At 36.3% G+C, this 13,901-nt stretch overlaps 1 protein-coding gene across 23 annotated transcripts in view; it reads left to right on the top strand.

The window, feature by feature from the left end:
* The window catches only part of ADGRL3 (adhesion G protein-coupled receptor L3), an 882,914-nt gene that overhangs the window by 94,961 nt on the left and 774,052 nt on the right, over positions 1 to 13,901 (top strand). The gene's annotated exons all lie outside the window — the stretch shown is intronic.

Here is a 13,901-nt window from a genome sequence, read left to right as displayed (position 1 = left end):
GTATTTGATATGCTAAAAACAGTAACAAGTCTCACAGTGTGTTGTAAGATGTTACTGGTGCCCACTTGAGCAAATCGATGAACAATGGGGGGAGATAGTGCTACAGTGCTAATTTTCTTCGTATCAAAAGCTGTGTTTAATGACTTATTTTTCAGGATGGAAGAGATAGTACAGTTGTCCATAGCACTGGTCTTGCACAGAGTTTACCTAATTTCAACCTGGCACCTCATCTGGTACCACCCAAGCACTGCAGGCAGTGATCGCTGATTGGGGATCCAGGGGAAGCCTTGAGAGCAGCCTGGTGCACCCCCCAAATGGATAACAAACACCCCCCCAAGATACTATGTTTCCAGGATAAAATGTGATATGTTTAAATAGTTGTACATCCCATTTAAATTTTATAGTTTGTTTCTTAGTTGTTGGTCACTGTCACTGCCACTGTCCTCCCGTTGTTCATCTATTTGCTCGAGCAGGCCCAGTAACGTCTCCATTGTGATACTTGTTACTGTGTTTGGCATATAGAATATGTCACAGGGAGCTTGCCAGTCTTTGCTGTGTGGGAGATACTCTCAGAAGCTTGCCGGGCTCTCCGAGAGGGGCGGAGGAATCGAACTCGGGTCGGCCATGTCGGCTGCATGCAAGGCAAATGCCCTACCCGCTGTGCTATTGCCCTTAGTTGTTGGTAATCATTCATTTTAGTAATTTTGCTTGAGAATGTGTTGCACAGGTGGTTGAGTAGAATTCTAGAAAGCTGACTTTAGGAAGCAGGAAGTTAGATGTAGAATGCTTTTGAAGTCAGTTAAGACATTCGATGACACTTTTTTTCTTTTGGGACAACACCTGGCAGTGAATGGAGGCCATTTCCATTAAGACACGTGGAAATCTGTGAATCCTGTATTCTTCATGCAAAGAATGTCCTCAGTCCTGTGAGCTCTCTCCCTGGCCTTTCATTTTATGATTTTTAAAGTATCTTTTTGCATGATTTGTGGCATAAAAAACTAACAACACTTCACTTTTTAATTTAACAAACTTTTTAATTGAATTTTAATTTAGCATCACTTTAATTTAACATAGTAAATTCATAATATAAACATAACATAACATAAAAAATAACAACATAGTAACAGAGTAAATTCATTTTTACTTCTTCCACATCTTTGTGTATTACCACACTCTAAGACCTCTGGGGTTTCTTATTGATAGTAGACAAAGTAAATAGTATTGATGCAAATTAAAATATGGAATTCACAGTAAGATTTGATACTGTTGTTTTACTTAAAACTTAAAAATAATGAATAGTTGAAGCTTGTTTTCTGGAGTCTGACAAACGGCAGTTTTTGACCATAATTGACCATATAATTGACCTAAATTACATGACAAATGTAAAATTTTGTCATGCGTTGAAAGACTTCTATGTAAAGAACTGTCTTTAATATGAAATAAAACTTTTCTTAGAAGTGATCATCTTTTTTGTTTAGACATGTTTCGGCTATGTTTCTTCCTTTGTACTATGTTCATATGTCATACAGCTACATAATGGAAAGTTCCTTGTAGCTCAGTAGCCAATGTCACTCCTTAGGGTTTTAATAAAGCCATCAATAATTATATTGTTCAGGACCTCATATAATTAAAAAAATAAAAGTACTTAATAAGTAATAAAAGTAATTTTTCCTGATCGATGTATTTTTATTTTCTTGGTCTGGAGTGTTGGTCTGGAGGGATAGGACAGCTTCACTCGCCTAGGTGTCATCATAAACATCACATCACTGCCACGTCTGTGATTTATAGAATGAGGAACATGCTCACTCCTGCTTGTGGTTTTCAGAATTATCAATTCATCAGTTCTACAAAGTACTGTGAACATCGTAATTCAAACTTGAGTGATAAAGTTTAAGGGAAAGTGATGCTTAGTAATTTGTTAATGATAGGTCTTAGGGACTTTGTTTTATCTTTACCATTTCCTAAATCTTTACCTAAATATCTGGGAAAGTTAACTTTCTAGCACGTGGGGTTTTTCTAATGTCACACTGCACAAATTTGAGAGAACTCTATGGAAAGTTCTTAATCTTTCTTGAAGTTGAAATGGTTAATTGTGTTTGATTCCAAACACCACTGTGTCTCCTGTTTACTCTCACAACTATATAACCATACGTTTTCACATTACCAGTCTATAGTCCTGTTCCCAGTACTTAGAGACCCAGAGAGAGCTATGTAATTTTCTCCTTTCCTTGTAGGACTTCTGTAAGAATGAATAGTTATTTACTATATGTTAACTTACTCTGTTAGCTTCAGGGTCTAAATATTTTGCTTAAAATGTTATGGAAAATTTAAATAAAAGTACCTAGCTTTAACTAAGGCACTTTCACTGCAAATTGTTTTTGAGCAGCATATTAACTAATTGCTGGAGCTATAGCACAGCGAGTAAGGCGTTTGCCTTGCACGCAGCCAACATGGTGGACCCGAGTTCGATTCCGCCGCCCCTCTCGGAGAGCCTGGCAAGCTACCGAGAGTATGAGAGTATCTCGCCCGCATGGCAGAGCCTGGCAAGCTCCCCGTGACGTATTCATTATGCCAAACACAGTAACAACAAAAGTCTCCAATGGAGACGTTACTGGGCCCGCTCTAGCAAATCGATGATCAACGGGAGGGCCTTTACCTTTACCTTTATTAACTAATGAACCCAGATACTTGTTGTTTTTTCTAAAAATACAATGTTTTAAGGTCTTAGTTAATATTTTGATTATTCAATAAATTGGAAGTTCAGATTTAAAAATATTTTCATTTTAACTACATATTGTAAATATACTCAGGTAATTGCTATTAGCTAATCTTCCCCTAGCTTGGGGGGGGGATGTACCAAAATTTTTAGCATTTATGCAGTTATTTATCATAATTTATAATTGATAACATAATAAAATCATAAATGACTGATAATGCAGTCAATATAACTTACAAATAATAAGGATAGTCTGGTTGGAAGAATTGTGTTTTTTTCTTAAATTACCTAAGGAAATGGTAAAAATGTGTATCATACTGTGTACTAGGGAATCAAATTGGAAGTTGATAAGACGATCATGCATTTTCATGCTTTCAATTTATCTTATTCAAGTCATCCTTTATGCTTAATTATTTTTATGATTTAGACCATGAGTTTATTAAGCTTTATAATGATCTAATGATCTTAATGTCCAATAATATGTGTTTGTTAAATAGCAACAGATAATAGTTTCTAGCATTGATAGAACTATTTAATCTGTAGAGGAAGATATAATTATGACTCTGGACTTATTTTTCATAAATCATTAAACAACTGGAATATCATACATACGCCATCATGTCTAGATGCTGGTTTTTAGCATGTTTTTGCCACTTGTATCATTTAAGCCAATATTTTAAAAATTGACAAACTTAAGAAGTTTATAAAGTGTATTATAAATACAGTCAGTAATAGTCAAATATAGCACTGTAGCACTCTCCTCCTGTTGTTCATCGATTTACTCAAGTGGGCCCAGTAATGTCTTCATTGTGAGACTTGTTGTTACTGTGTTTGGCATATCAAGTACGTCATGGGTAGCTTGCCAGGCTTTGCCATGCGGGCAAGATACTCTTGGTAGCTTGCCGGGTTCTCTGAGAGGGGTGGAGGAATCGAACCCAGGTCAGCCATGTAACAAGGCAAATGCCCTTGTTACAAAACCCGCTGTGCTGTTGCTCCATCCCTATTCAAATATATATGTATATAAATGTATATACGTATATATACATGATGCTATATTTCATCTTTAGGATACTGGTGAGTTTCAAGTCAAACATGCTCTTATGTATACGTGTGTGTGTGTCTCCAGATGCATATGTAGGCGTGGAAATTATAACTTATTGTTGATAAGAGTGATTTTTTTATCTTAGACTTGAGCAAATATATTTTCTGAAGTACAAACTTTTTCTTATTTCCCCCATCCCAAGTTTTTGTGAGAATGTAGACTGTTGTCAAAACACTGGATTGGATCCTCATGCATTTATGATTTGTTCAGGAGTACTGTCCCATATCACACTTGAAAATCTTATTTTTCCCTTTCGTTTTGATTTAAGCACTGTAGTTAGAAATACTGTTAGTAAAATTTTAGGCGTGCAGTGTGCAGGCTATAGCATCCCATCCACCACCACCGAATCCCTCCATCAATGTCTCAGCTTCTCCTCACAATCCTCTCCCACCCCTTTCTGAGCAAACTCAGTGCTGTCTCTGGCACTGTCCTGACTAACTTCATTTAGTGTGATGCTCTGCAGTTTTATTCATGGAATTGGGAATTGCAAGATTTCAACTTTTCTCAGAGTCGAGTGATGTTCCACTGTCTAGTTATAGCATAATTTCTTTATCTCCTCTGTTCTTGGACACTAGTTTGCACGTGTGTTGTTTCTGTATTTTGGCTGTAGTGAACAGTGCCACGGTGACTATATAAGCACATACACAAATCTTGAAGGGGGGCTGGTGAGGTTGTATAGTGGATAGGGTTAGAGACTTGAACACCGCTGCCCTGGTTTCATCCCCAGCACGCCATTCTTCCAAGTGCACCAAGAGTGCTCACTGAGTGCAGAGCTAGAAGAAAGCTCTGAGCACTGCCAGTTTGGCCACCCACCCCTCAAAAAAAGAGAAAAAAATCCCACAAAAAACAAACAGCAAATCTTGCTGTGTTGCTCAGTGCTGTTCTCTGCCACAAGGTAAATTCTTTTTCAGGATTGGTTAAGCAAGATAGTTATTTCTTGTTGTAAATACAGGAAAACATGTTTTCAGTTTATTTTAAACCTATTTTTGTTTTAGGAGTTTAAAAGAATCCCAGTCTGAACCTGTCATTATGTTAGAAATTGTAGATTATTTGAAATGCTTTGTGCTTTTGGTGTGTTCAGTGAATCTGAATTCATTTAATTTAGTACGGTGAAAAGTATTGAGGGGGTTAGTTTCTCTTAAAAAATAAAAAAATATTAACTTGTGTTTGACAGTTTTGACTTAAGCTTTTACATTCTCTTTCCTTTTCCTTTTTCATTCATGCGTAGGCTAGGTACAGAAAAATGTTTAATTCTGTCACAATTCTTTAAAAATGAAGTAAGTTCTTAACTATATTAAAAAGACTTGATTTATTCCGCTATAAAATTCATCCTTTTTGTGGTAAACTGCCTTACATTTTTTTGCTATGAGGGATACCCATAGTATGCCCATAGTGTTTTTTATATAATATATATCATTATTTGAACTTGAGGTTTTTTTGCATCAAATATTTGAATCCACAGTATGTTTGTTATGGATTTCATTGCCAAATTCATGCCATCCTTGTAAAACTGAAACTCATTCTTGATTACAGTATGGAATCACTCACTTGGTATATCTTCCCACCAATTAATATTTACAATTTGTCCTGAGAGCTAGCTGGCATTGAAATTAAACCTTAAAATAATATTTGAAAATTTTAATCTTTTTTTTGGAAATAAAATTTGAATGTTTTTTCTAGAATATTTGAAAGCATTTGAGATGATTACAGAAGTCACTGAGTGAAGGTAAATTCAGCCTGATGATACTTACGTGACTAAGGTTAATTGGTCAATTATATATAATTACCCAATGAATTGGGAAATTATGCAGATAGTTGAACAAAATAATTTAAAGATAAATTTTAAAAATCTTTTGTGTAACTAGGTAAACCATAAGAATGATTGTACATCTGTGTAACAAAAGTCACATTTATTGTTTAAAAATTTTAGAGTTTTTTTCTTTCTAGTATTTCTGACTTGAATGAGGTAGAAAAAGTGGGAAAAGAACCCAAAACAACACACAAATACACACATAGCATAAACATTCATATAGACATGTACTAGACTCATAATATAGGGAATAATATTTTTTAAAATTATAAAATATATTTTATTTATTACATTTCTTATTTTCAAATTTTATCCTATTTTTGTTGACAAATAGAATAACGACATTTTCTAATTAGATAGCTCAAAGTTTTAATATCTAAAGAATAAAGTCAGTATTGGCTCTTTCCCTGACTTACATTTAATGATTGAACATCGGTAACAAGGGCTTTTCTATATTTGGGTTTTGCAATACATAGAAGTGATCATGTTTTCTGTAGAAAAATTAGCATAGGGGCAATCAAATACTAATCATTTATGGTAATTTTGGTCATATTGTATGCATACGTCAATAGAGAAGTTGCACATTGATGACTGTTTCTTCTTGAATATCCAAATATCTTCCTGTAGACAGCTGCTAATTCTGTCTTCCTCGGAGCTGTGATTTATTTCTTCAAGAGTAAAAGTATGTTTGACCATAATTTTTTAAGTGACCCATTATGCTCACATATGTTGATGTTTTCATTTTTCATTATATATTTTTTTTTGGTCATAACTTTGATACCTTCTTTTTGGAGAGTTGTGGGCCACATCTGGTTTGCTGAGGGACTCGTCTAAAGTACTGTGTTTGGGTGTCTCAGAGGTGTTAGAATCACACTGGAGTCGGCTTCATGCCAGCTAGCACATTAGTCCTGTACCGTCCCTCCTTAATGCATTTTTGAAATATTACAAAAATAAAAGTAAAATGGTCACTGTATGGCAGAAGTGATTCAACTTACTTTTTAATTTTTGTATAGAGTGCTTTTTGAATATATGTTATGATTTTTGTTTATTAAATTGGCGAGGGACTCAAACAGTGATGGTGGATGTGGTGCAGGAATACAGTATACTGAAAACTTTATTATTGATGTATAATAATGCTGTTTCTAAGCAAGGTGTATCACTTAATATCTGTTAAATAGTTAAATAGTTAAGAGAAGTATTGCAAATTTATAGTTGAAGGTCGCAAATCCAATCCAGATGACTTAATATATGAATCTATTGCTTTGGCTAATAAATAGGAACCTGTTCTAGTTTCAAGCAGCAACCTTAAATAGGGATAAGGAGAGGTAATCAATACCAAATTTCTTTTTCTCTTATTTCTTGCCCCTGTTTCCTCAGTATTGATTGACTCTCTCCTAGTTACCAGATGCTGGCCATACATTCCAGAAGTATATGCTTACCTCTAATAGGAAGGAAATCTGTCTGTTATCTATCTATCTATCTATCTATCTATCTATCTATCTATCTATCTATCTATCATCTATCTATATCTATAGACACATATATGAAGTTGACTCATATATTTATATACACATATATATATACATATATGAGAGAGATATCACAGCGGGTAGGGCGTTTGCCTTGCACATGGCCAACCCGGCCTACCTGGGTTCTATTCCTCTGCCCCTCTCGAAGAGCCTGGCAAGCAACTGAGAGTATCTCACCTGCAAGCTACCCGTGACATATTTGATATACCAAACACATTAACAGCAAGTCTCACAATGGAGACGTTACTGGTGACTGCTCGAGCAAATCAATGAACAACAGGAGGACAGTGCTACAGTGCTATATGAGGGAGAGAGAGAGAGAGAGAGAGAGAGAGAGAGAGAGAGAGAGAGAGAGAGAGAGAGAGAGAGAGAGAGAGAGAAACATCTTTCTGTTTTCCATTTCCATTCCCTTTTAATTTGCTTCTGTGTTTGACCCGCTACCGTTCTGAGGGCTTCCTCCTAACTTTGTGTTCAGGGAGCACTCTTGGAGGGCTTAGGGAAACATATGGCATGTTGGGGATCTAATCTGAGTCTGCCATGTACAAGGCAAGTGCCCTACCTTCGGTACTATTTCTTCAGTTTGTCCTTCTCAACTTCTGTTCTGATGATCACAGAATGCCCACGTTTGGTTTCAGTACTGTCATGTGGTATTTGCATACTTGCTTGTATGCAAGTATATGTATTAGGCAGTACTTGCATAGATATTTATCGGGTTTGTATTAATAGGGATCCCCAAATGCCCAAGGTCTTTATCATTGGCTCTGACTGACTTTATGTGGAGATAGTACCTCTCCTAATTCACCAGGACACTAATGGTGAATACAGAATAAGCAATGAAAAATATACATATAGAATCACATATACACACAATATTGTGTATAGATATATGTATATATTTATTATGATATATTATGGATGTATATAATTCCAAGATGTAGTACAACTAAGGAATTATAATAATTTAGAATAGGTGCCTATTTTCTTTTAATATGTTGATTCCTAAGCTATTTTCTTTCAGTAGACTCTAATAGGTTTTATCAAATGTATTTCTATTCAAATGATACAAAACATTAGTTTCCTAGAAAAATGTTTGCTTATATTTTGTACCCTAGTTCTCACGTATGTCTAATAACACAAGTATAATTTAAATTATAGTTTTGTTATAAAATTTTATTTTGCCACCTTTATCATTCAAAGATTATTACACATGCTGCATAGTAGATCATAGGGTTATATTTTATCACAGTCCTCCCGTTGTTCATCGATTTGCTTGAGTGGGTCCAGTAACGTCTCCATCATGAGACTTGTTGTTACTGTGTTTGGCATATCGGATACGTCATGGGGAGCTTGCCAGGCTTTGCCGTGCAGGCGACATACTCTTGGTAGCTTGCCGGGCTCTCCGAGAGGGGCAGAGGAATCGAACTCGGGTCAGCCATGTTGGCCGCTTGTAAGGCAAACGCCCTACTGCTGTGCTGTCGCTCCAGCCCGGGGTTATATTTTATGGTGATAATTATTTTTATAACTTTCTAACACTTTATTTTTCAGAATATCAAGTTCTGATATAGCTTTGATCTATTTTCATTAGAATCAGAATCTCTTTTTAAAGAATTATTATTGTTTCTAGATAGGTGACTTGGTTACAGTACTGTTAATGTTGCTGGTGTTGATGTACAAAGTTACTGCACCCCCCCCTGCACCAATGTGCCCCATCTCTCTACCATTATCTCTATATCTAAATTCAGAACTGTCAAGCATTTGAACTGGTCAAATCATTCTATGATGATATACCAAATATTTCTACATAGTTGTTTCTTTTGTTTAAGTCGCGTAAGTAAACAAACATAGAATAAAGGCAAAATCTGTTAATCCAGTCTTGCAAGGAGGTAATAATAGGGCACTGTATGTTTAGGTGTTTACCAAGATTGTCATTTAGGAACTATATATCAAGGTCTCTTCAGAAATTCCTATAAATAGTTGTTATGAAGATGAAATGAAATGATCCCTATAAGCACTTATTGTATTACTTAAAATAATGGTGTAATTTAGTAACTGTTAGCTCTTGTAATTAATTTGTAAAGCTTATAGAAGAGATCATTAAAGTTTCATTTTAAACATGGAAAAGAGAAAAAGCATACCTCCTCTCTAATTACAAAGAAGTGTCTTGGGTTTTAATGTATTCAGTAAATGTTACATCATACATATGCAAATAATTAAATAGTCATTAATGTCCTTAATAATATTCTGTATTCAATTTGCATTGAATACTGACATATTTATTGCAAGTACGCACATTTGTTATATTTATAAATTTATTTGAAAATAATTTAAGGTAACCCACATTTTGGGTTTGGCATTCATTTATTGTCAGAATCTCCTTAGTCTGGCTAATAAAAATTAAATTTGTTAAATACAGCAATATAATTGTGTCCTTGTAATATTTTAATTCACTAATATAAATTCTGTCTTCCCTATCTAGATTTTCTCAAAGTTATGGAATATAGTTAAATAAAACTTTATCTGTCTAGTTATAATGAATTAAACTTTGAACAAATTGATTGTTGATTATTTTCATGTATACAAATTGTAAACCTGTAGCACATTGTTGATTTTTAGTTATTTAAGTTGTATGTCTCAATATAAAAATGTTGTACATTATACTTGCTCAAATATGAACTTATCTTTAAATATGTTCATGCCTGATTTCTTAAGTATGGACTGTAAACATCCCTGTAAGTGATTTAGAACCAGTAGGGAAAACTCTGAGGTTTTGACATAAAGTTGAAATAAGAAAATACTGAAAGAGGGATCATTGTCATTTGTATCCTGGTATCTTATGAACAGACTTGTTGTGTGTTTAATTTTTTCAAATGTCCCAAATTTTTACCTTAGTATATGTATGACAGATGTCTATTAGAGTAAACTAATTTTTAATTTCAAGGATTGTGATTGAGAATATTTTTAATGGTAGTAGCACTGGTTTACAAATTTATGTTCATGAGTTTTAAATCATTATATATAATGTTATCCACATGCCCATTGTTAAAGTACTTCTGTCTTTAAGTATATGTTTTAATGCAGCGATAAATCCAAATGTGTGTGTGTGTGTGTGTGTGTGTGTGTGTGTGTGTGTGTGTGTGGTTTTGGTGCCACACATAACTGTGCTCAGGCCTTAACTACTACTAGGTTAGTGCTTAGGGATCACACCTGGTGATGCTTCTGGGACTATATTCAATGACAGGGATTGAAGTGGGGCCAGTCAGTTACAATGCAAGCAACTTATCTGTGTATTATCTTTCTGGAACAAACTGTAGCTTCTTCCAAAAGATATTATTCGACATTAGGAAAATTTAATTATATAAAATATAACTACTGGGGCTTGCGAGACAGAACAGAGGGCTGGTGTTCATCCATTGCATGTGCAAGGCCCTGATTTTATTTTATTTTTAAATTTTAATTAAATTACTGTGAGATTACAGTCACGAAGTTGTTCATGAATGGGCTTTGGTCATACAATGTTCCAGCACTGGTCCCTTCACAAGTGTACATTTCCCACACTAATATGTTCTCGGTCTGTCTGTCGTCTGTCTGTCTGTCTGTCCCTCCTTTTGGACATTATGGTTTGCAATATAGTTGCTGAAAGTTTATCATTTATATCCTTTTACTTCAACATTCATTTCTTGTTCAGAATGATTATTTTCCAACTATTATTGTTGCAGTGGTTTCTTCTCTATCCTAACTTCCCTCTCCCCCATCACTTGTGGCAAGCCTCCAACTGTGGACCAGTCTTCCTGGCCCTTAATTCCATTGTTCTAGTAATAGTCTCATACTGGTTTTATAGTCTACAGATAAGAGCAGTCGTTCTGTGTCTGCCAATCTCCTTCTGACTCATTTAACTCAGCATGATATTCTCCATGTCCATTGTATCATAAACAAATTTCATGACTTCATTTTTCCTGGTGGCTGAGTAGTATTCCATTGTGCAGATGTGTCATAGTTTCTTTATCCAATCATCTGTTCTTGGGCACCCAGGTTGTTTCCACATTCTGGCTGTTGTGAATAGTGCTATAATGAACATAGACATGCATAGAAAAATGTTTATGCCATGTTTGGGGGCCCTCAGTATATATTCCCAGAAGTGGTATTGCTGGGTAGTATAGAAGCTCAATTTCTAGTTTTTGGAGGAATGCCCATATTGTTTTCCAAAAAGACTGGCCCAGTTGGCATTCCCACCAACACTGAATTAGAGTCTCTTATCTCCCGCATCTATGCCAGTTCCTGCTGTTCTTTTTCTTTTTCTTTTTCTTTTTTCTTTTCATCTCTTTTGGGTCAATCTGATGATACTCAGGGGTTACTCCTGGCCCTAAACTCAGGAATTACTCCTGGCAGTGCTTGGGGGACCATATGGGAGGCAGGGGATCGAACCCGTGTTGGCCACATGCAAGACAAACACCCTACCTGCTGTACTATTGCTCCACCGTCTGTTCTTGTTCTTGTTGATGTGTGAGGCTCTGATTTTAAACTCTTGAGCTGTTTGGTTCCCTGAGCAATGTTGAATGCCCTGTTGAACCTTAAACATTGTGACTTTGGTGGATGCTAGTGTTTGTGTAGCAGTTGTGGGTCAGAAGTCCTTAATTCAAGTGCTGAGTTACTCATCAATTCTGAAAAGAAAGGCTAGGGGCCCTTGTTTTCTCTAGACTGTGCTGCTGAAGTCTTCCTCCTTCTGTAGAGAGAAAGAGTGAAATTCAGACTCTAGGCAAGGGAGATAGTCCAGCAAGTCAGGTGCTTGCCTTGCACATAATGGACCAGGTTTAATCACTGACGCTGCATGTTTTTCTGAGCACTAGTCAGAGTGATCCCTGAACTCAGAGTAAGGAGTAATCTCTGTTCATAGCATAATGCTTGTGAAGTATTATAATGTCTGCCCTTTGAACAGATATGGCTTTTCTTTATTAAAAGCACAAATTTTATGGACTTGAGTGATAGTACAGTAGGTAGGGGGATTTCCTGGATGTAACTTCACAAATCACAAAATCACAAATAATCCTGTTATTCGTCGATTGCCTCGTGCAGGCCCCAGTAACGTCTCTTTCATCCTAGCCCTGAGATTATATTTAAGGCTCTTTAGGAGAATGAGACCCATTATTGTTACTGGTATTTGGCATATTGGGTATGCCACGGGGAGTTTGCCAGACTCTGCCATGTGGGCAGGCTACATTCGATAGCCTGCCAGTTTGTCCAAAGTAGGAATGAGATAATAAGATAATAAGATGTCATAATAAGATGACGCGCGGCCGCAAATGCGGCCACGCGGTTCTGGGAGCTAGTTTTTATAGTCTCTGAGTCTTGGCCGTTGATGGGATTACATGGCGCAGTCTCCTGCCCCCGCGCCTGGCTGTCCTCGACGGGGCCCCTTGGAGGGGAGCGGGTTGAGCTTTCCTCCCCGCCCTGACCAGGGCTCCGGCAGCGGAAGACCTCCAGGACCAGCCACCACCATGCTGAGACCACTCTCCGCACACATGAAGGTACTGGCAGAGGGACAAAGCCACGCAGATTCTGGGGCCGAGATCTCCGAGCCTACTCAGATGTAACTTACCCAGATTCTATTCCCCACCACTACATACCCGGATCCCTGCAGGAGAGATCTTTGAGTGCTGAAGTGCAGAATATACCCTGCGCACTGATGGTTATATCCCCTCCCAACAAAGAAAAAAAAACAAAAACAAAAAGCATCGATTTTGCAATAACAGAAAAAAAGGTAGTTTTATCACCACTATTTTTAAAAGAGAGAAATAGATATACCCAACAGACCAGGGTGAATGAAGTGGAAATAGTATTTCTACTGGAGTATTCATGAGCCTTAATAAATGGAAAAGGTACAGATTATAAAAATCCCCAAATATTTTCCTAATTAAAACTAATTTAAAACTTACTGGAAAATACTCATTTTTCATTATGACTGAGGTATAAAATATTACAGGAAAGTAAGTAGATGTAATCTAGGTTTATTTATGACAGTGAGGAAGTTTCTAACTTTAGTTTTGATAAGTAAAATTTCCGTTGTAGCAAAAGTAAGCGCTCTCTGAATTTTGGAGCTATAGTAATGATGTTTATTGCAACTCATACGAGAACAGGGTGTTTTAGATTTAGATTGTAATAGGTTGTTATTGTTTACAGAAGAATCTTGTTTATATAAATTTCTTTTGTTTATATGTAATCATGCTTGTATGTTATGTACGACTTTGCATTTATAACTGGAATAGTTTATCAAAGCTTGGATTTGGGGTCAGACATATAATTCAATGTGTATGTTTTGTATGCTGGAGGGCCAGGCTTGATCCTTGGTATCATATGATCCCTTGAGCACTCCTGGATATTCTGGATTCAACATGCTTGGTGTGGCGTCAAACTAAAATGAAGATGCGTAGATTTTAAGATTCCTATAATGTATCTGTTCATGGCTGTCATTTGTCTCCAGTGCTTGGTGCCATTGATGTGATTACTAATAGTAGAAAGTTTTCTTGGGGATTTTTTTTAAATTTCAAACACTTAGAGTTGAAGAGAGAAAATTCTGAGAGCTGAGACTTAGTTCCACAACAGAAAACCATTTAGTTTACAAAGGTGGAGTGGTGTAGATTCTTTTCTATATTCTACTCCTTGTCTAGTGTCAGAATGCCTCCCTTCAGTTTGCACCACTGGGAAGGCAAATAGAACCTTCTTGACCCACGAACCAAGAGTGAGTTTAAC

The sequence above is a fragment of the Sorex fumeus genome, unplaced genomic scaffold (genome assembly GCF_029834395.1).
Source record: "Sorex fumeus unplaced genomic scaffold, SorFum_2.1 ptg000013l, whole genome shotgun sequence".
NCBI classification, from domain to species: Eukaryota; Metazoa; Chordata; class Mammalia; order Eulipotyphla; family Soricidae; genus Sorex; species Sorex fumeus.
The sequence above is the reverse complement of the archived record's forward strand: the minus strand, read 5'-3'. Positions and strand labels throughout refer to the sequence as shown.